General features: G+C 40.5%; 1 non-coding gene across 1 annotated transcript; it reads left to right on the top strand.

The window, feature by feature from the left end:
- The first annotated feature begins 1458 nt into the window (after window positions 1–1458).
- TRNAI-AAU (transfer RNA isoleucine (anticodon AAU)) lies at window positions 1459–1532 on the top strand. The gene has a single exon. It is a non-coding gene; the product is annotated as a tRNA-Ile (tRNA).
- Window positions 1533–20699: the final 19167 nt, after the last annotated feature.

The raw sequence follows: 20699 nt of genomic DNA, 5'->3' as shown, positions 1-20699 counted from the left end.
TCTTCCCTTATAGACCCCATTCCTTTACAAACACAGGCGGGCTGGCGACAGGAAGGGGCATTTAATTTTAAGAAACTCCTCAGTATTGTCCCATGGAAATTACTCTTGTGTATGACCCTCTAGGGAAAGAAATTACCCTTTAGGAACCAGAGCCTCAGACCCTCAGGACCGAACTCTGGAAGCCCGTGAGTCCGCACTAGGGGCCGGGCAGCTAGCTGCAGGGATATGACCCCGGAATGTCAAGCTGCAGGCCAGATACAGGGGAGGGGTGATTTGCAAGACTGGACTCTATATTGTTCATCCCTGGGACATCACACATCTTTATATACGGCTTCACACATGCCTAATTCTTTTAAATTAGTCTACAGTTTCTTGTTGCATTTACTTGATTTACTGGAGGAAAACAATGATATGTTTTTCTTTACTTCTTCTTCCTGCCGTTTTCACTATCTTAACATTCCCTTTTTTGCTTAGGTAAAGGGAGTCGCCTTTTTCCAGATTTTGCCTTAAGCATCGCTTAATATAGCGAACCCACACACTCAGTATCTAGTGTATGATGGCAGGTGCCCCCAGATCAGTAGGGAGAAGATGGTGGTGTCTGCGCTTCTCCAATCCAGCCTCCACGTTTTATGGGGGTGGCTAGAAAAGAGCAGCTTGAAACCTCCGAAATAATCTGAGCGTCAAGACCTCCACTGTTTGAATATTGCAGGTAATATTTAAAAGAATATATTGGCCAGTTAGCAAAATCTAGAGCCTTTGTTTATTTTTCCAAAACCTGATTATCAGCCAAGATGATATTCTGTACGCTTTTTCCAATTCTCGAACTGAAATTATTGACCAACCAACCATGCTGTGCAGGCACCTGGGACCCTAGAGGAGTGAAGAGCGAGACAACACAGTCCTCGTCCTCAGGGAAAGGAAAGAGGGACATGAGCGGTGAATGACAATAAAATCGCAAAATGGACCCACAGAGATCCACGCTGCAGGGCATTTTCTCGAACACAGAAGAAGGGTCATCTGCCCAGGATTTCGGAACAGGCAAGGAAGATCCACCGGGATGTTCCTTCCTGTCAAGAGGGGAATCCTCAGGAGGTCAGCAGGGACCAAATCAACCAGGTCCTTCTCCTGAGGTGTCTGAATCGTTCTCAAAGGTTTGCTTCCTGGGGTAGGCTGAAGGAGCCCTCTCTAGTAATGTTTCTGTTGGGATGAAATCGACGGCTCCAGAACTTCTTGTTTTCCACAGGAGAAGCGAATTCATCTCTGCTGGAGGTAGAGATTTTGTGCCTGTTTCTGCGGGAGTGAGGAAAGAGGAAATAAAAAACCTACAGAGAAGCTTGAAAAAGGAGTGTCATTTATTCATAGTTAAGATGATGTAAAAGCAAGTATCGTTTGGATGAGTGAAGAAGGTGTGAAAAATCTTCCTAGTGTGTGAACATAAAAAAATTTTCTCCCTGAGGTGGCCGGTTAGCTCAGTTGGTTAGAGCGTGGTGCTAATAACGCCAAGGTCGCGGGTTCAATCCCCGTACTGGCCAAGGGGAAAAGTTTTCTGATTAAGAAAAAAATCTTGCTATCCTCACTGTACACCCAGCTGCACGTTGAAAATAATCTCTGTGACATCAAATCTAGGTCAATTGTCGACTTTATTTCCCTAATCCTCAGTAGTAACACCTATACACTCTTTGTTCCCCCTCTAACGGGGGACGGGGGAGGGGACAGTTTTTTGGAACAAGTGATATAAAGCCTTCAGATAGAAATTTGAGTGAAGAAAACCAGGGCAAGAGTGGGGATGGTCTTGGAGATGAGGTGTGCGTCTGATGGCCGCTGTGCATCTCAGTATCTCATTTTCCTTGTGCCTTTCTCAGGGTCCAGCTCACTGTGACTCCTTGACACTGTCAAGCACGTTCTCTAACTGATTATCTCCTCTACTGAGTGTTTATTCATCCCTTATAATGCGCTTTCCTACTCTTGAACATGGTGTTTCTACTTATGAAATAAGGACAGTCAAATATAATGCAAATTTCCATTTTTTTAACCTACAAGTTGGCTTCTGTCCATGATACAATTTCTGTCCATGAAGACAGATTTCTTTTTCTGGATCCCCAAGACCTAGAACGGTGCCAAAGTCAGATGAGCACGGGAAACCTCTGAATAGTCTCCTGACTATTGTGTTATTTCCACGAATATTCACATGTGCTGTCTCCTAACTTAACAAGGTTTCTCTTGACCCAACATATCCCTCTAGCTACTACCCTGTTTCTCAGATGGCTTTATAACATCCCCTAGAGAATTATCCAGATTTCCTAGCTCCAGTTCTGAAATCCACTACATTCTGGTTTTTGACACCACCAGTTCATGGAAACTTCTTGTCAAGATTACCAATGACTTCTCACTTTTTCAAGACCGTCTCTTCCTTGACTTCTGTTAAGGATTCAATTGTGCCCCCCTAAAATTTGTGTTGAAATCCAAACCCCTATACCTGGGAATTTATTCCCATTGGGGAACCAGTTTTCTTTGTTCTGTTAATGAGGCCATAATCAGTGTAGGGTATGTTTTAAATGTAATAACTCTTGAGATACAAAAAGAACAGATTAGGCCCTGTGACAAGGGAGGACAAACTGAGGAAGACAGAAGCACATGTGAGGATCAATAAGGACCCCAGGAACTCTGAGGCTATGGAAACTGAGGCAAGGATCTTCCCCCAGGGCCAACAGAAAGAAAGAATTCCCCTAGAGCTGTGCCCTGAATTTGGACTTCCAGACTCTAGCCCGAAGGAAATAAGACAACTTCTCAATGTCAGTAAACACTATCTTAAAACTTCTTTTTTTTTTTTTTTTGAATTCCAAGACACTGCTGTCCTGACTGCCTTTCTACCTCACTGGCTCATCCTTCTCAATAGTTTTTGTTGGTGTCACCTCTCCTCACCCATTGTATAGGAGCATGTCCCACAGACTGGTCCTTGAACATTTTCTCTATATGTACTCCCTCCCTGGTAATCTCACCCATTCTCATGCTTTCAATCATCAACACATTAGAGCTGCCCCATAGGGTTTCCAAGGTTATCTTCTTTCTGGAAGCAGACTGCCACATCTTTCTCCCATGGAGTGACTGGTGGGTTTGAACTGGTGACCCTTTGGCTAGCAGACAAACCCTTAACCACTTGATGAAAACGGGTTTGGTTTTTTGGTTTATATGCCTACAACTCACAAATGTGTATCTGCATTCTAGACCACTCCATGAACCTCACATCTTGTATATACAACTGATTCTTTGACGTTACCACTTGAAAGTTTTATACTAGGCATTTAAAAGTTAGCATGTATAAAAATGAACTCCCATTTTTCTCTAATAATCCTACTATATACAGTCTTTCAACTCAATTCTTCCGCTCTTTCAGGCTAAAAGACCTTGAAGTCATCATTTATTTTTTTCTCTGTGTCATATCTCACATCCAGTTTGTGAGGAATTTCCCTTCTCTCTATCTTCAAAATATATCCAGACCCTGACTACTTCTTACTACTCTTGACAGCCACCATCTTGTCTGGCATTGGAGAAAAAGACCCCAGAATCAAATTTGATGAAAAGAGGTATTTATTAAGCAAATACAAAGGTGATCGTTGCAATGAGAGATGTGCCAGTGTGCACCAGACACAAGAGACTAACAGAAGCCACTGAATCACAATCAGGGAGTCTCTAATATACTACTACAGAAGGAAGTAAATTAAGAAAAATTACATTATTGCCAAAGGTCAGAAACATATCATATGGGAATACATGATTGGCTTAAGGAGTCTTCCTTGACTTTATACCCATTTAGTTAGTAGGGAGATGTTTCATTGGGAACAACCTGGGAACATCCACTCTTGCTTTAGTGACTTGGAATGGGTTGTCAGGTCAGTCACGAGGAAATTGCACTACGCTGCTTTGTGAGAGCGTAATTTTCCTATAGCATAGCCTCTTTGTAGGCTAAGATAAAGTACCTTTGGTGGGACATCCTTCCCCTGCGTATGGGAAACGATAAGTTTCTGTGTGTGCTGTCTCTCATTTCTTTCTGGAACTTTTCATAATGATTTTAACAAATGTTCACACAAAACAGATTCCAGCATTAACTACTACCCCTTAAGAAACTTTTGTATAAAAATAGATTTTAGCCCCTGGACTTTATTCAGCCTCGCTACTTCCGGCAAGGCACCTATATAAATTTTAGACTCCCTAGTCATGTCCAGCACCCTGGTGGAGCAGTGGTTAAGAGCTATGGCTGCTAACCAAAAGGTTGGCAATTTGAATCCACCAACACTCCTTGGAAACTCTATTGGGGGCAGTTCTGCTCTGTCGTATAGGGTCGCTACTTGGCTGAGTCAACTCCATAGCAATGAGTTTGACTTTTTTTTTGGGAGGGGGGTTGTCACATTCAAGCCATTGTCATTTGTTACATGTAGCATGAGGAAAGGGACTTAACAAATCTCCTTGTATTTATTCTTCCCGCTGTAAAAAACATTCTCCACAGAACTGGCAAAGGGACCTTTTAAAAACATAATCACATGGAGTTACTTCACTGCTTAAAAGCCATCATCCACTCATTTTATCAGAATAGAAGTGACCTTAAAAAATGGCATGTAAAAAGGTCATGGAAGCTCCTTACAAATCCAAACTCCCTGAGGGACTGAATTGCTGAGCTGAGGGCTGTGGGAACCATGGTCTGCGGCTACATCTAGCTAAATTGGCATAACATAGTTTATAAAGAAAATCTTCTATGTTCTACTTTGGGTATTAGCATCTGGGGTCTTAAAAGCCTGTGAGCAGCCATCTAAGATACACCGCTGGTCTCACCCCTTTGGGAGCAAGGAAGAATGAAGAAGACTAAAACAAGACTGATTAGCCCCAAGGACTAACGGACCACATCTACCACCAGACTGAGTCCACTACAGCTAGATGATGCCCGGCTACCACCACTGACTGCTCTGACAGGGATCACAATAGAGATTCTGGGACAGAGCTGAAGAAAAATGTAGAACAAAATTGTAAATCACAAAGAAGACCAGACTTACAGGCCTGACAGAGACTGGAGAAACTCTGAGAGTATGTCTCCTGAAATCCTTTCTGCTCAGTAATGCAGTCACACCTGAGGTTCACCCTTCAGCCAAAGATTAGACAGGCCCATGAAAGAAAACAAGACTAAAGGGGCACAACAGCACAGAGGCAAAGACTAGAAGGCAGGAGGGGACAGGAAAGCTGGCAATAGGGAACCCAAGGTGGAGAAGGCAGAGTGTTGACATGTTGCGTGGTTGTTAACCAATGTCATAAAAAAATATGTGTACCAAGTGTTTAAAGAGAAACAAGTTTGTTCTGTAAACCTTCTTCTAAAGCACAATAAAAAAGAAAAGAAGAAAGTGCTGGTTTCCAATTGGCTGCATGAAGGAGAAACAAATACACTTTTCACATTAAAAAAAAAAAGGCCTGTGAAAGAACATGTTAAAACTGAGACACTTGACATGACTAACTGACAAAGATTTGAATCTAAACTTCTCTTTGTCTTATGTCCCCTTTGTCCTCTTCTTTCAGCATATGTGTACCCTCCACCTCTTGAGTGAACAACTATGTAGTCGTACTATGATAAATGTTTTGTTCTTAGAAAGAACACTTGTAACTGATGTATGACAAAGTCGTAGTTCATGAATAAGCAAGCAATAGAATGTTCCAGCAAGGTAATGTCCATATGCTCCCTAGAAAGCTGTTTATGTACACACTTTGCTTACAGAAAGTCTATGATGATTAACTGAGCTTGTGAAAACTTTACTTGTGACTCATATGTGACACATGTGTAATACCCCGCCCTCAGGTATAAAAACCTTCCTCCCTTTTCAGAGTTTGGAGCACCTCCCAGTGCTACTGCAACATGGGGGCACTTCTCAGTGCTGCCTCCAAACTGGGCTGTTGGCTTTGGTTGTTTTCTATTCTACAGTAAAATCTATCATTTCTCTCCTTACAGAGTTCTTGTTAGCTTGCACTTTGACTTATCTGAGGTCACAAGTGGGATTCGATGGTGCATTATCTTTTAGGCACCTGAGATGCTCAGGACCCAGACCCTGGTCTCCAATGCCATGATTTCTCAGAGTCTGCTTAATAACTTCTTGAAAACGAGCTCTGCTTTCTTGGATCAAAGTTTTTTGAGTTTTAGTGTAGGTTTCTTCTGGTTCTTGAAGTTTTTATTGTTTGTTTGGTTCTCGTTTAGTTTTTTGTTCTTGTTTTGATTCTTGCAAGTCAAAGTTTGTACTTGGATTTTTATTTGAGCTCCCCCTAGACAGTTTTTGTTTTTTGGTTTTACTTTTTTGCAAGACACTGTCTCTAAGTTGCTAAAGAGAATAAAGAATTGCAGAGTTAAATTTCAACTCCTACCCCCCTCTGTTGAATTGTCAGCTGCTCCTCCTTTTGGTTCTGCTAACAAAGCTGATTGAACTTACTTCCTTTTCAATGAAACTAGGCAACAAACCTCTCTTTCAAGTGCCTTTTAAAATCTGTCCTAATACACTAATTTAGAATTTCAGTGGCCACTTTGGGAAAATGAGTTCCTACTTGCACTTGTCTTTTCTTTCTTCTTGGCAACCTTTTGTTTAATTTTTAGCTTTAGTAAAAAAAACTAAATAAAATCCATCCATCTAAGCATGCATATGAGGCAATTGAAAAGAACATGGCTTCAGTCAGGCGCACCCTAGTCCTCAAAGTGACATGTTTCCTCTTGAACACTTTAAAGTTTTTTCATAGTGCTTTCTAAAATTTCAGCTCATTTCTCTCTTACTCCTGTTTCATAATCTAGGCTTTTAATACCTATCCTAAGGAACTTTGATATAAATGGCTCTGTTTAAAAACACACCTGAAAAAAAAAATAAGTTATTTTAGTTGGTGTAGCATAAGCGTTAAAAAAGGGCAAATTATTCTAAATTATTTCTCTAAAAATCCTACACTGCATGCCAAAGACAACGTTATGAAAACACAATAATTTCCAGCCTCCGTATGGTATTACTAACTTATAATATTTCTTCAAAGAACTTACTCTGATTGGTTTGGTGATAAATGAGCACCTACAGAAATTGAGTAATCCTAATATTCCCAAGAACTAATGAAAAGGAACTTGCTCTGACACAATTTTTTATGTTTTATCATATGTGAATTTAAAAGCAGTTTCCAACATTTCCTTAAGTAACTAAGGCTGGATTAAACATATGAAATGTGTTTTAGTTAAAGGATTTGGATGGATATAGAAAGTTATAGAAGGCTAGAGGAAAGGTGTAGAAAATTACCGAGATGAAAAAGAGGCAAGGATGGAAAAAGAATTTAGATGATTGTTCAGCTTTATAGAATGTTGAAAGAAGGTCAAATAGAAAGCTAGTATGCCACAGAAAAGAGCATGTATCTATGTGTATTGAGGGTTTGTGTTTGTGTACTGAAGGATTGCAAAATGAGAAATACATCCCAAAGGCAAGAAATTTGAAAGTTTTCTTAAAGAAGGAATTTGTTTGATGTAGTCTGGGTTTTTATACTGCTGCAGCTAAAGTTTGATGAGTTAATCCATGAGAATTAAAAAAAAAATTGAATATCAAATAACATAGTAAACAAAGAAACGAGTTTCTCATTGTTAAAAAAAAATTTTTCCTTGTTTACTGGGTTGTAGATTTAATTTTCTTCTTCTGCAATCTGCCTTAAAAGCAAGAGTTGTAACACAATAAGTTCCCGAATATGATAATTTGAATATCCTGACTGTTTTCAAATCTCATAGAAGCCAGAAAAGATTTGTTTCCATTTCATAGAGAAAAATGCTTAAGAATTTTATGAAATATGTTATGAATTACATGAAATATATTGTCATACTGAGAACATTACCACATTTGACCTGAGTTAAAATTTGTGTCATAATTTTATCATTTCAATTTCTGACTTCGTTACAGTTATTCCTTCTTTTAAATCTAATATCATCAAGACCCTATTACTTTATCCTTTGGAAAAAATTTTGATGCCTTGTGTTTTCAGTAATGGAAGGCATGTTGAATCAAGAAGTCCTTCTGAATTTAGGTTTTGAATTACAAATTTTGGTACATAATTTGTGAGTAACACATGTCCCCCAAAAGTAACACTTTTCAAAAATGAGAAAAGTCCTTTTGGTTGCATTGGTTTTTCAAATATGACACACATGGAAAATCTAAAGTTGCCAAAATGGTCTAAAACTGAAAAAAAAAAGGCCATAAATGTTCTTGGAAGACTTACGAAGCTGTACAAAAGCCAGGAAGTATGACTCAATCACACTTCGTGGGAGAACTGCCTCTTACCTAAACCTCCTACCTTAGTGAATGTTTGCCAAAGAACTTTTCTTTCCTTTTTCAACATTAATCAAGCCCCCACTGGAGGGCAGCAAATACATTCAGTGGGAAAAGTACCTCCCCAAGTAATGTGAGATCCTGAAAATATATATGGACAGGTTCTATTCCACATATCATGAAAGGGTTTTAACTGAGAAATTCACATTGTTTATCTAGGAAATTTTTTGTGACTATTCAGATGTTAAAAAACTTAGTAATCTTGGTATAGCCTAACTATCTAATATTATGTTCTAAGATGATTATATGTTATATCTAAAGCTCTTTGAAATTCAGGTAATTCATTATGTTTAACAATATTTTCATCTAAAGATTTTTTTGAATTGACATTGTTTAATTCTATATTAGTTATATGCTTAATTTCCATCATGTCCATCACTTTTTAGAATTATTATTAAAGTCATCCAAAGCCATTTTTAAGTTTGTCATTTGCAAGTAAATTTTACTTTGCTAATTCCCTGAAAATGCTTGACCATAATATTTCAATATATTTTACCATATTGTACTTATGAAAAGGACCATAGTTAGTTCTCCCCACCATTCCATGTACAACCAAACTCCAAAAATTAAGCCTTGGATCTCTTTATCTCAATTTAAGAAAGCCAAAAACTTCTCTTTGGATATACCATCCTTCTGGGGCATTAAAGATTATATCCAAGAGCCTCAGTGGCCAGAAGGAGACTCTACCTGAACCTGAGAACTCCTCCCAAGATCAAGGAATGAGACCTCATGCACGTTACTGAATTTTAAGGATTTTGTTTAGTATTAGCCCATGCCATTGCGAATATTTCTTATTATGACTAGGTAAACACTACAGGGAGAAATGAAACAACATATCAGAAAAATTCATCAAAAAGCTATTTAACTTCATTCAGTGCCTCCTATGCCTGATATCCCTTTTCTTATTTTTTTTTTTTTTTAGTTACCTAATAATATTGGCTCTTAGTTGTGTTCTTTCTTACTGGTTGGGTTAATTATCTTAATCATATACACTACTTTTTTAATGTTTGTAATCCAACTCCTATTTTCCCACCAATGTACAAAAAAAATTTCCTAAACAAATTTGTAGGGAAATCTAGTTTCGAACCTTCAGTTAATGTTTTGGAAATGTCAAGTTATTCCTCCAAATGTGGTCTTACTCTGTATGTGCCCCCAACCAGAAGATCACAGAAGCAGAGTATATGAGTTATGGCATGGTAAAGCAGGGGGTCTGTATATGATATTATAATTAGAGAAGTAAACATCCACAGAGTAAATCCATGCAAAAGAAAAGAAAACAAAAAACACCCAAACCCATTGGTGTTCAGTGAATTCCAAGCCATAGCAACCCTATGAACAGAGTAGAACTGCCCGATGGGGTTTCCAGGGAGCAGCTGTTCAATTGGAACTGCTGATCATGTAGTTAGCAGCCAAACTCTTAACCACTGCACCACCAGGGCTCCATGGAAAAGAAAGCACTCTTATAATGGGGTCAAGAAACCTCTGTGAAGATCCATCATCAGAAGGGGCATATGTGAAAGAGTACCTTAAAACTGAGGTTAACATGACCTTATTAAAAGGCATTTGACAAAGTCCAACACCCATTTATGATAAAAACTCTCACCAAAATAGGAATTGAAGGAAAATTCCTCAACATAATAAAGGACATCTATACAAAGCCAGAGCCAACATCATTGTAAATGGAGAGAGCCTGAAAGCATTTCCCTTGAGAACGGGAACCAGACAAGGATGCCCTTTATCACCGCTCTTATTCAACATTGTGCTAGAGGTCCTAGCCAGAGCAATTAGGCTAGACAAAGAAATAAAGGTCATTGGGATTGGCAAGGAGGAAGTAAAATTATCTCTATTTGCAGATGACATGATCTTCTACACAGAAAACCCTAAGGAATCATCCAGAAAACTACTGAAACTAGTAGAAGAGTTTGGCAGAGTCTCAGGTTATAACATAAACATACAAAAATCACTTGGATTCCTCTACATCAACAAAAAGAACATTGAAGATGAAATAACGAAATCAATACCATTCACAGTAGCTCCCAAGAAGATAAAATACTTAGGAATAAATCTCACCAAAGATGTAAAAGACCTATGTAAAGAAAACTACAAAGTACTACTACAAGAAACTAAAAAGGACCTACTTAAGTGGAAAAACATACCTTGCTCATGGATAGGAAGACTTAACATAGTAAAAATGTCTATTCTACCAAAAGCCATCTATACATACAATGCACTTCCGATCCAAATTCCAATGACATTTTTTAATGTGATAGAGAAACAAATCACCAACTTCATATGGAAGGGGAAGAAGCCTCGGATAAGTAAAGCATTCCTGAAAAAGAAGAAGAAAGTGGGAGGCCTCATTCTACTTGATTTTAGAACCTATTATACAGCCACAGTAGTCAAAACAGCCTGGTACTGGTACAACAACAGGCACATAGACCAATGGCACAGAATTCAGAACCCAGATATAAATCCATCCACATATGAGCAGCTGGTATTTTACAAAGACCCGGTGTCGGTTAATTGGGGAAAAGAAAGTCTTTTTAACAAATGGTGCTGGCATAACTGGATATCCATTTGCAAAAAAATAAATAGGACCCATACCTCACACCATGCACAAAAACTAACTCCAAGTGGATCAAAGACCTAAACATAAAGACTAAAACGATAAAGATCGTGGAAGAAAAAATAGGGACAACGGTAGGAGCCCTAATACAAGGCATAAACAGAATACAAAATGTTACCAAAAATGACGAAGAGAAACCAGATAACTGGGAGCTCGTAAAAATCTAAAGACTTCACCAAAAGAGTAAAAAGACCACCTACAGACTGAGAAAGAATTTTCAGCTATGACATCTCCGACCAGCACCTGATCTCTAAAATCTATGTGATTCTCTTAAAACTCAACCACAAAAAGACAAACAACAACATGGAGGAACCTGGAAGGCATTACGCTGAGCGAAATTAGTCAGAGGCAAAAGGACAAATATTGTATAAGACCACTATTATAAGATATTGAGAAATAGTATAAACTGAGAAGAACACATACTTTTGTGGTTACAAGGGTGGGAGAGGGTTTTTTTTACTGATTAGTCAATAGATAAGAACTGCTTTAGGTGAAGGGAAGGACAACACTCAATACATGGAAGGTCAGCTCAAGTGGACTGGACCAAAAGCAAATAAGTTTCCGGGATAAACTGAATGCTTCAAAGTGCAGCGGAGCAAGGGCGGGGGTTTGGGGACCATGGTTTAAGGGGACTTCTAAGTCAATTGGCAAAATAATTCTATTATGAAAACATTCTGCATCCCACTTTGAAATGTGGCGTCTGGGGTCTTAAATGCTAACAAGGGGCCATCTAAGATACACCAATTGGTCTCAATCCACCTGGATCAAAGGAGAATGAAGAACACCAAGGTCACACGATAACTATGAGCCCAAGAGACAGAAAGGGCCACATGAACCAGAGACTTACACCATCCTGAGACCAGAAGAACTAGTTGGTGCCCGGCCACAACGGATGACTGCCCTGACAGGGAGCACAACAGAGAACCCCTGAGGGAGCAGGAGATCAGTGGGATGCAGACCCCAAATTCTCACAAAAAGACCATACTTAATGGTCTGACTGAGACTAGAGGAATCCCGGCGGCCATGGTCCCCAAACCTTCTGTTGGCCCAGGACAGGAACCATTCCCGAAGACAACTCATCAGACATGGAAGGGACTGGACAATGGGTAGGACAGAGATACTGATGAAGAGTGAGCTATTTGTATCAGGTGGACACTTGAGACTGTGTTGGCATCTCCTGTCTGGCGGGGGGATGGGAGGATAGAGAGAGTTGAAAGCTGGCAAAATTGTCACGAAAGGAGAGACTGGAAGGGCTGACTCATTAGGGGGAGAGCCAGTGGGAGTATGGAGTAAGGTGTATATAAACTTATATGTGACAGACTGACTTGATTTGTAAATGTTCACTTAAAGCTCAATAAAAATTATTAAAAAAAAAAAAACCTGAGGTTACTGCCATGACTGTGACTGACATAGGTTTGAACTGAAACTTCCATTTGTGCTTTATCCCTTTCTTCTTCTGCTTTTAAAATATGTGAGCTCCACCTTAAGTGAACAACTATGTAGTGACATTGTGACAAAAATACTATTGGTCTCAGAAAGAACACTTGTTACTGATTTATGACAACGTCATGGCTTAAGCATAAGCACGTGATAAGCATGTTCCATAAAGGGAAAGGTGAGAATATTCACCAAAAAGGTGTTTATGTATGCCATTTCCCCCCCCCCCCAAATCTGTGATCATTAACTGCCATGAAAGTTTTATTTGCACCTTATATGCATCTGATGGAGCCTGGGTAGCATAGCAGTTAAGAACTCTGCTGCTAGCCAAAAGGTCAGCAGTCAGAATCCACCAGCCCCCTTCTTGGAAATCCTATGGGGCAGTTCTACTCTGTCCTATAGGGTCACCATGAGTCTGAATCAAACTGACAACAAGAGGTTTAGTATCCCATGTGTGGTCCCCACCCCTCACGCATAAAAACACTTCTCTTCTTTCAGAATTTGGAGCACTTCCGAATGATATCCCAACTTGGGTTGTTGTTTTTGTTACCTACTCTGCAATGCAACCATCATTTCTGTTAGAAAATTTTCCTTATTTTTACACTTTGACAGGCCTAACAATCCTCCACTCTATTCGTTTGCTCCTACTACTCTCTCCCGCCCAAGTGTCTGTCAGTTTGTCATACTGTGGGGGCTTGTGTGTTGCTGTGATGCTGGAAGCTATGCCACTGGTATTCAGATGCCAGCAGGGTCACCCATGGAGGACAGGTTTAAGCTGAGCTTTCAGACTAAGACAAACTAGGAAGAAGGACCCGGCAGTCTACTTCTGAAAAGCATTAGCCAGTGAAAACCTTATGAATAGCAGGGGAACATTGTCTGATTTAGTCCTGTAAGATGAGTCCCCCCAGGTTGGAAGGCACTCAAAAGATGACTGGGGAAGAGCTGCCCCCTCAAGGTAGAGTCCATCTTAATGATGTGAATGGAGTAAAGCTTTCGGGACCTTCATCTGCTGATGTGACACAACTCAAAATGAGAAGAAACAGCTGCAAACATTCATTAATAATCACAACCTGGACTGTATGAAGCATGAATGGAGAGAAATCGGAAATCATCAAAAATGACATGGAATGCATAAACATCAATATCCTGGGCCTTAATGAGCTGAAATGGACTGGTATTGGCCATTTTGAATCAGACAATCATATAGTACTACGCTGGGAATGACAACTTGAAGAGGAATGGTGTTGCATTCATCGTCAAGAAGAATGTTTCAAAACCTATCCTGAAGTACAACACTGTCAGTGATAGGATAATATCCATAGGTCTACAAGGAAGACTAGTTAATACGACTATTATTGAAATTTACTCACCAACCACTAGGGCCAAAGATAAAGAAATAAAAGATTTTTATCAGCTGCTACAGTGTGAAATTGATCGAAAATGCAATCAAGATGCATTCACAATTACTGGCGATTGAAATGCAAAAGTTGGAAACAAAGAAGAAGTATCAGTAGTTGGACAATATGGCCTTGGGGATAGAAACAATGCCAGAGATTGAATGATAGAATTTTGCAAGACCGACGACTTTTTCATTGCAAATAACCTTATTTCACCAACGTAAACGGTGACTATACCCATGGACCTCACCAGAAAGAACACACAGAAATCAAATTGACTGTATCTGTGGAAAGAGACAATGGAAAAGCTCAATATCATCAGTCAGAACAAGGCCAGGGGACAACTGTGGAACAGACCATCAATTGCTCCTATGCAAGTTCAAGCTGAAACTGAAGACAATCAGAGCAAGTCCACGAGAGCCAAAATATGACTTTGAGTATATCCCTCTTGAATTTAGAGACCATCTCAAGAATAGATTGGATGCATTGAACACTAGTGACTGCCGGAGAGACGAGTTGTGGAATGACATCAAGAACATCATCCATGAAGAAAGCCGGAGGTCACTGAAAAGACAGGAAAGAAAGAAAAGACCAAGATGGATGTCAGAGGAGAGTCTGAAACTTGCTCTTCAGCTTCGAGCAGCTAAAGCAAAAGGAAGAATTGATGAAGCAGAAGAACTGAACAGAAGATTTCAAAGGGCGGCTTGAGAAGACAAAGTAAAGTATTATAATAACATGTGCAAAGAGCTGGAGATGGAAAACCAAAAGGGAAGAACATGCTCGGCGTTTCTCAAGCTGAAAGAACTGAAGAAAAAATTGAAGCCTTGAGTTGCAATAGTGAAGGATTCCATGGGGAAATATTAAATGATGCTGGAAACATCAAAAGAAGATGGAAGGAATACACAGATTCATTATACCAAAAAGAATTAGTTGATATTCAACCATTTCAAGAGGTGGCATATGCTCAGGAACCGATGGTACTGAAGGAAGAAGTCCAAGCTGCTCGGAAGGCATTGGCAAAAAACAGGGCTCCAGGAATTGATGGAATATCAATTGACATGTTTCAACAAACAGATGCAGCACTGGAGGTGCTATACTCGTCTATGCCAAGAAATATGGAAGACAGCTTCCTGGCCAACTGACTGGAAGAGATCCATATTTATGGCTATCCCCAAGAAAGGTGATCTAACTGAACACAGAAATTATAGAACAATATCGTTAATATCCCATGCAAGAAAAATTTTGCTGAAGATCATTCCAAAACGGCTGCAGCAGTATATTGACAGGGAACTGCCAGAAATTCAGGCTGGATTCAGAACAGGACGTGGAACCAGGGCTATCATTGCTGATGCCAGGTGGATCCTGGCTGAAAGCAGAGAATACCAGAAGGATGTTTACCTGTGTTTTATTGACTGTGCAAAGGCGTTCGACTGTGTGGATCATAACGATCTATGGATAACACCGTGAAGGATGGGAATTCCAGAACACTTAATTGTGCTCATGAGCAACGTTTACATGGATCAAGAGGAAGTCGTTCCGAGAGAACAAGGGGATACTGATTGGTTTAAAGTCAGGAAAGGTGTGCGTCAGAGTTTTCTTCTTTCACCATACCTATTTAACCTGTACACAAAACTGAAAAAATAATATGAGGAGCTGGACTATATGAAGAAGAATGGGGCATCAGGATTGGAGGAAGACTCATTAACAACCTGTGTTATGCAGATGACACAATCTTGCTTGCTGAAAGTGAAGAGGACTTGAAGCACTTACTAATGAAGATCAAAGACCACAGCCTTCAGTATGCATTGCGCCTCAACATAAAGAAAACAAAAATCCTCACAACTGGACCAATGAGCAACATCATGATAAACGGAGAAAAGATTGAAGGTGTCAAGTATTTCATTTTACTTGGATCCACAAACAACAGCCATGGAAGCAGCAGTCACGAAATCAAAAGACGCATTGCATTGGGCAAATCTGCTGCAAAGGACCTCTTTAAAGTGTTGACAAGCTAAGATGTCATCTTGAAGACTAAGGTTCGTCTGACCCAAGCCATGGTATTTTCAATCACATCATATGCATGTGAAAGCTGGACAATGAATAAGGAAGACCGAAGAAGAGTTGACACCTTTGAATTGTGGTGTTGGCGAATATTGAATATACCATGGACTACGAAAAGAACGAACAAATCTTTCTTGGAAGAAGTGCGGCCAGAATGCTCCTTAGAGGCAAGGATGGCGAGACTGAGTCTTAAGTACTGTGGACATGTTGTCAGGAGGGATGAGTCCCTGGAGAAGGGCATCATGCTTGGCAGAGTACAGGGTCAGCAGAAAAGAGGAAGACCCTCCACGAGGGGGTTGACACGGTGGCTGCAACAATGAGCTCAAGTATAACGATTGTGAGGATGGTGCAAGACCAGGCAGTGCATCGTTCTGTTGTGCATAGGGTTGCTATGAGTCGGAGCCCACCTGATGGCACCTAACAACAACAATTCTCTCTGCAACTTGTTCACTCTGCTGCAGTTACAATTGGCTTCTTGATCCTCCTTGCATACAGCAGCCACACTGCAGTCTCAGGACCCTTCACTCTGAATGCTGTGCTGAGAACTAATGGGGTCCTCGCCTCCTCCTATAGCTAGCTACTGCAGCGGGTGTAAGATATTTTCTAACCCAGGAGATAACCCAGCACCTGACAACCTGCTGTGGCGGACAAGGAGGCAAGTTGGCTACGTTATTCTGAGAATTTAAAGTCTGGGACTGCAAAGGCAAAGGGAAGGTTAGGGGCTTGGTTGAAACGTAAGGGCATGCACATGAAGAGTTTCTGGAGCAAATCCAGAATTCACGAAAAGAACGACCAGTTTGTTTCCGCCCTTTTTTCAGCCAGGAATCTTTCAGGTGTTATGCGGACTTGATAACCACTACACTTCGTGATAACCACTACACCTCATGATAACCACGACACCACGTGATAACCACAACACTAAGGAAACTTCTTTGTGATAATGCCTTAGGGCTTCAGAGATGCTTCATCTGAAATCTGTGCCTTTTTTCCAGGGTGTGTTCTTGGATGAAGAGCATTGTATTTTCCACTTAAACTTTCCCATTCTTACTATCAGCAATATCAAAACCAGATAAATCATAGCCAAGCAAATGCTACTCCCAGGGACCCAATTACTTCACAAGCACCAGGGAGAAAAATCTCGGACGAGTTCCAAGGAATTTCTTGATAAGTTCCAGGCTCATTTCTCTGGCGGTGCAAGACGCAATTATCTTCATCTCCAGGTGATCGAACTTGAACCTTTAGGAACTAGTAGGAACCATCTGAACTCAGTAGGGCTTCCGCACTTTGGTAGCAGAAGGGATTGAGGGCCACAGGGTATGGGTCTCAAGCTGTGCCCAGTTCTGTGTCTTGGGCGTGGTGTGGACTTCGTGGAAGTGAAACCTGTGGCGAGTGAGTCTATTAGACGTCAAATGAACTTCTCTTCAGTTCTGTATCACTCATATCCGATAAACTCGGTGTCCCATACCTTTTAATCTGTTTTATAGCGTGTAAATGACCTTTATGATGAACCTGACTCTTCTTTGTTCTTCATTCCATGTTAACTGTCTTAAATCACTGTCCTAACTGCCGGTATTGGAAACAATGGGCTTTCTACTAGATTCTAAATGAAACTTTCCCAAGGCAGAGTCCTGGTGAAAGTGCTGGCCAGTGAATATGTGCTCGTCTGGGAAGTATTAGAAACTCTTGACAAGAGACATTTCTGAGCCTCTGAGAAAGGTCACTTAATGTCTCCTTCTGTGGCAGCTAAAGCACAAACTGATGAAAATATTGTGGGTAAAGGAGGGGAAAAGAATGTTTCTTTCTTAGTAGTACCATCTCAAGCCTGACTCTATTTTGTTTTGAGATAAGATCAGCAGGATAAACAGAGATTTCATTTAACACATATGTTAATTTGTTAACTTTTCTCAAAAATTTGCTTTAATATTTATTTTAAAGCAACTATTGAGCAGCCCAATCTCATAGTGGTCACTGGAAGTACCTGATGTCCTTGGGGAAATGGCAAACTAGAAAGAGGGAAGTGCACCTCAACTGATCATTTTGACAACTGTTCTCACAGTAGTTATAATAAAATTGCTGAGTAGAATGACACATAAAAATCTCCGGGTTCCCTCACAGAAGCACAGAAAAGAGGCATCAACACCAGTCCCGAGGATCCCGACTTGCTGGGGAAATTGGTGGCTAATCTACACTTTATTTGATTAAAAAAATAAGTAAAGTGGTTGACGAGCAGTTGAATGGAGGGGGGATCCTGGCCTTGGGTGAAAATGGAATAGAGAGGAAGTGGAGTGTGGGGAGCTGCACTTGGAGGTTTCATTCAGACTGTGCAGAGAGGGAAGGTAAGTGGGATAATATGCCCAGGATCAGGGAGGTCAGGGAGGGTTCTCGAGAGTAGGGAGGTTAAATTTTGATCTGAACGTGGTGAGTAGGGAAGAAGTGACTGGTTTAAAGAGGAACATGACATTGCCCGTTTTGCCCAAAGACGGCTTTGGCCTTTGCAGGAACATTGGAACATCTCTCAGAGTTCAGTTCTTAGGCCTCTTCTCTTCTCTATTGCTTCTAATCACCTGGCGAGGCACCATCTAATGATTTACATTTTACATGGTCTTCATCTGAGGACCACTGTGTGCCTCTAGCCTACTGGATATCTCCTCTTTGAAGTCTCAGAATAAACATTTTATAGTTAACATATTCCGAACTGGAATTCATATGTATCCTCTGAAACTGATCCAACCGTATTGATCCCTGTCTCACTTAGCTGCAGCTCTCTTCCTCCAGCTGTTTAGGACTAAGAATTTGGCATCTTCACTGACTCCATTTTTGCTCTATTCCCCCATCCAATCACTCAGAAAACTTTCATTGCTTTATCTTTAAAATATATCTGGAATTTGGCCACTTTTCCACACTTCAACTCTCACTAACATTCCCCAATCCATAATATTCTCTGATGTGGAGTATTACTGGTGTCTCTTAATATGTTTTGAGGTTTCCTCCATTTCCTTTAGCATCATGGGTCCTTTTTAAAACCCCAAAAGGACTCCTTATTGTATTCACTGGTTAAAATCCAGCAATGGCTCATTATTGCCCTCAAAAAAAATAAAAAAGGAAAGAAAAATTCAAAATTCTTATAATGACCCTCAAATCTCTACACAATCTCCCTGCTCCCCACTCATTTTCCTCTCTGACCTTTTCTCCTAGGACTCTCCCCATTGCACTACCCTGCAGTTACTATTGAATTTCTTGCTCTACTTTAAATACACAGACATCATTCTATTGTATAATGCACCAGACGTCTTTCTCACTATATTAATAACATCATATTAATTAGACCAAATGAACAAGACATTTGGCAAGGAAAGAAAAATTGATGGAGACTCCTAATGACATTTGTCTTGAACCCGAACGTCCTAGTGTTCGGTTTGGAAGAGGAGCCCTTTCCTTCTAGAATTTGAAATTTTCACTTTCCAGAAGGCAGTAAATCCCACTCCCTGGATTCTGAAGGGATCCTGATCCACCTTACCTTGCAGACTGGGGTTTAAGGGGCAGGCACCTCATTCCTTTGACACCTGCCTCCACCCACTTGGAATACACAGAAACAGAGAGAAATGGGGGAGGGGACAGGCTGGCCCACACTGGAGGTGGGGTGAACACCCAGGTGTCAAGGGCTCGAGGGAAACAAAGCCATGATTTCAAGCCCAGGAGTGCAGGGACAGCATGAGCTTTTTCGAATGTTGGTCAAAATATTTTCACTCTTACATGTTGCGTATATGTTGGGTTAGGAGGGAAGATCTCCATACAAAATCAATTCAATTCTAACTTTGAAAACACAGACATTTTCCCACCTGCTTTCAAAGCAAGGCCTTTCCTGCATTGGGCAAAGGTGATAACCTCATCTACAATGAAACTTGTCTTCAGTAACAAGTTGCCTCCACAGGATAAAATAGAGTTTTTCTAGATACCCCCAGGCTGAATAATCTTGAAACCGTCTTTTCCTCAAGGAAATTGTCGTGGTGACAGTACTTTTCTTTTACTGATACTATTTATGTATTAAAATTAAAAACCAAACGCCATTATTCAAAACAGTTAAAGTCTTCACTCAGGTCCCCAATTCCTTTACAAACACAGGCAGGCTCGCAAGAGGGGAAGGATTTGATTTCAAGAAACTCCTCAATATTGTCCCTTGTCAGTTTCTCTTGTGTATGTTTTTTTTTTTATGTTTTCTACTGAAAGAAAATGACCCTTTAGGAAGCAGGGCTCAAGGTCCTCAGGACTGAACTCTGGAGGTCTGTGGGTCCACACTTGGGCCTGGGCAGCTGGACGGATATGACCTGGGAATGTGAAGCTGCAGGGCCAGATACATGGGGTTGGGGTGGTTTCCTAGACTGGACTCTATAACGTCCATCTCTGGGATGACAAACATCCTTAGATTTTGCCCCACACACGCCTAATTCTTTGAATTGTGTCTGCAGTTTTCTTGTATCACTTATTTGATTTACTGGGTGAGAATGAAAACTCTGATATATTTTTCTTTTCTTTCTTCTACCCTCCCTTTTCTCTATCTTCCCCTAACAGTACTTTTCTTCTTTTGGTTAGCTAGAAGCTAGCTGCCTTTTTCCAGGTTCTTCCTTAAGCATCACTTGGCATGGCGGACCCACACACTTTGTGTTGAGTTTAGAGATGGCAGTTGTACCCAGAGCAGTGGGAGATGGTGGTGATGTCTGTGCTTCTTCATGTCAGAGTCCCTTTTTTTCTGGGGGTGCCTGGGACAGAGAGAGCAGCTTGACACCTCCGAAGTAATCTGAGCGTCTTGAACTC

This window comes from Loxodonta africana, chromosome 1, assembly GCF_030014295.1.
Source record: "Loxodonta africana isolate mLoxAfr1 chromosome 1, mLoxAfr1.hap2, whole genome shotgun sequence".
NCBI lineage: Eukaryota > Metazoa > Chordata > Mammalia > Proboscidea > Elephantidae > Loxodonta > Loxodonta africana.
This window is presented reverse-complemented; position numbering and strand designations above follow the sequence as displayed.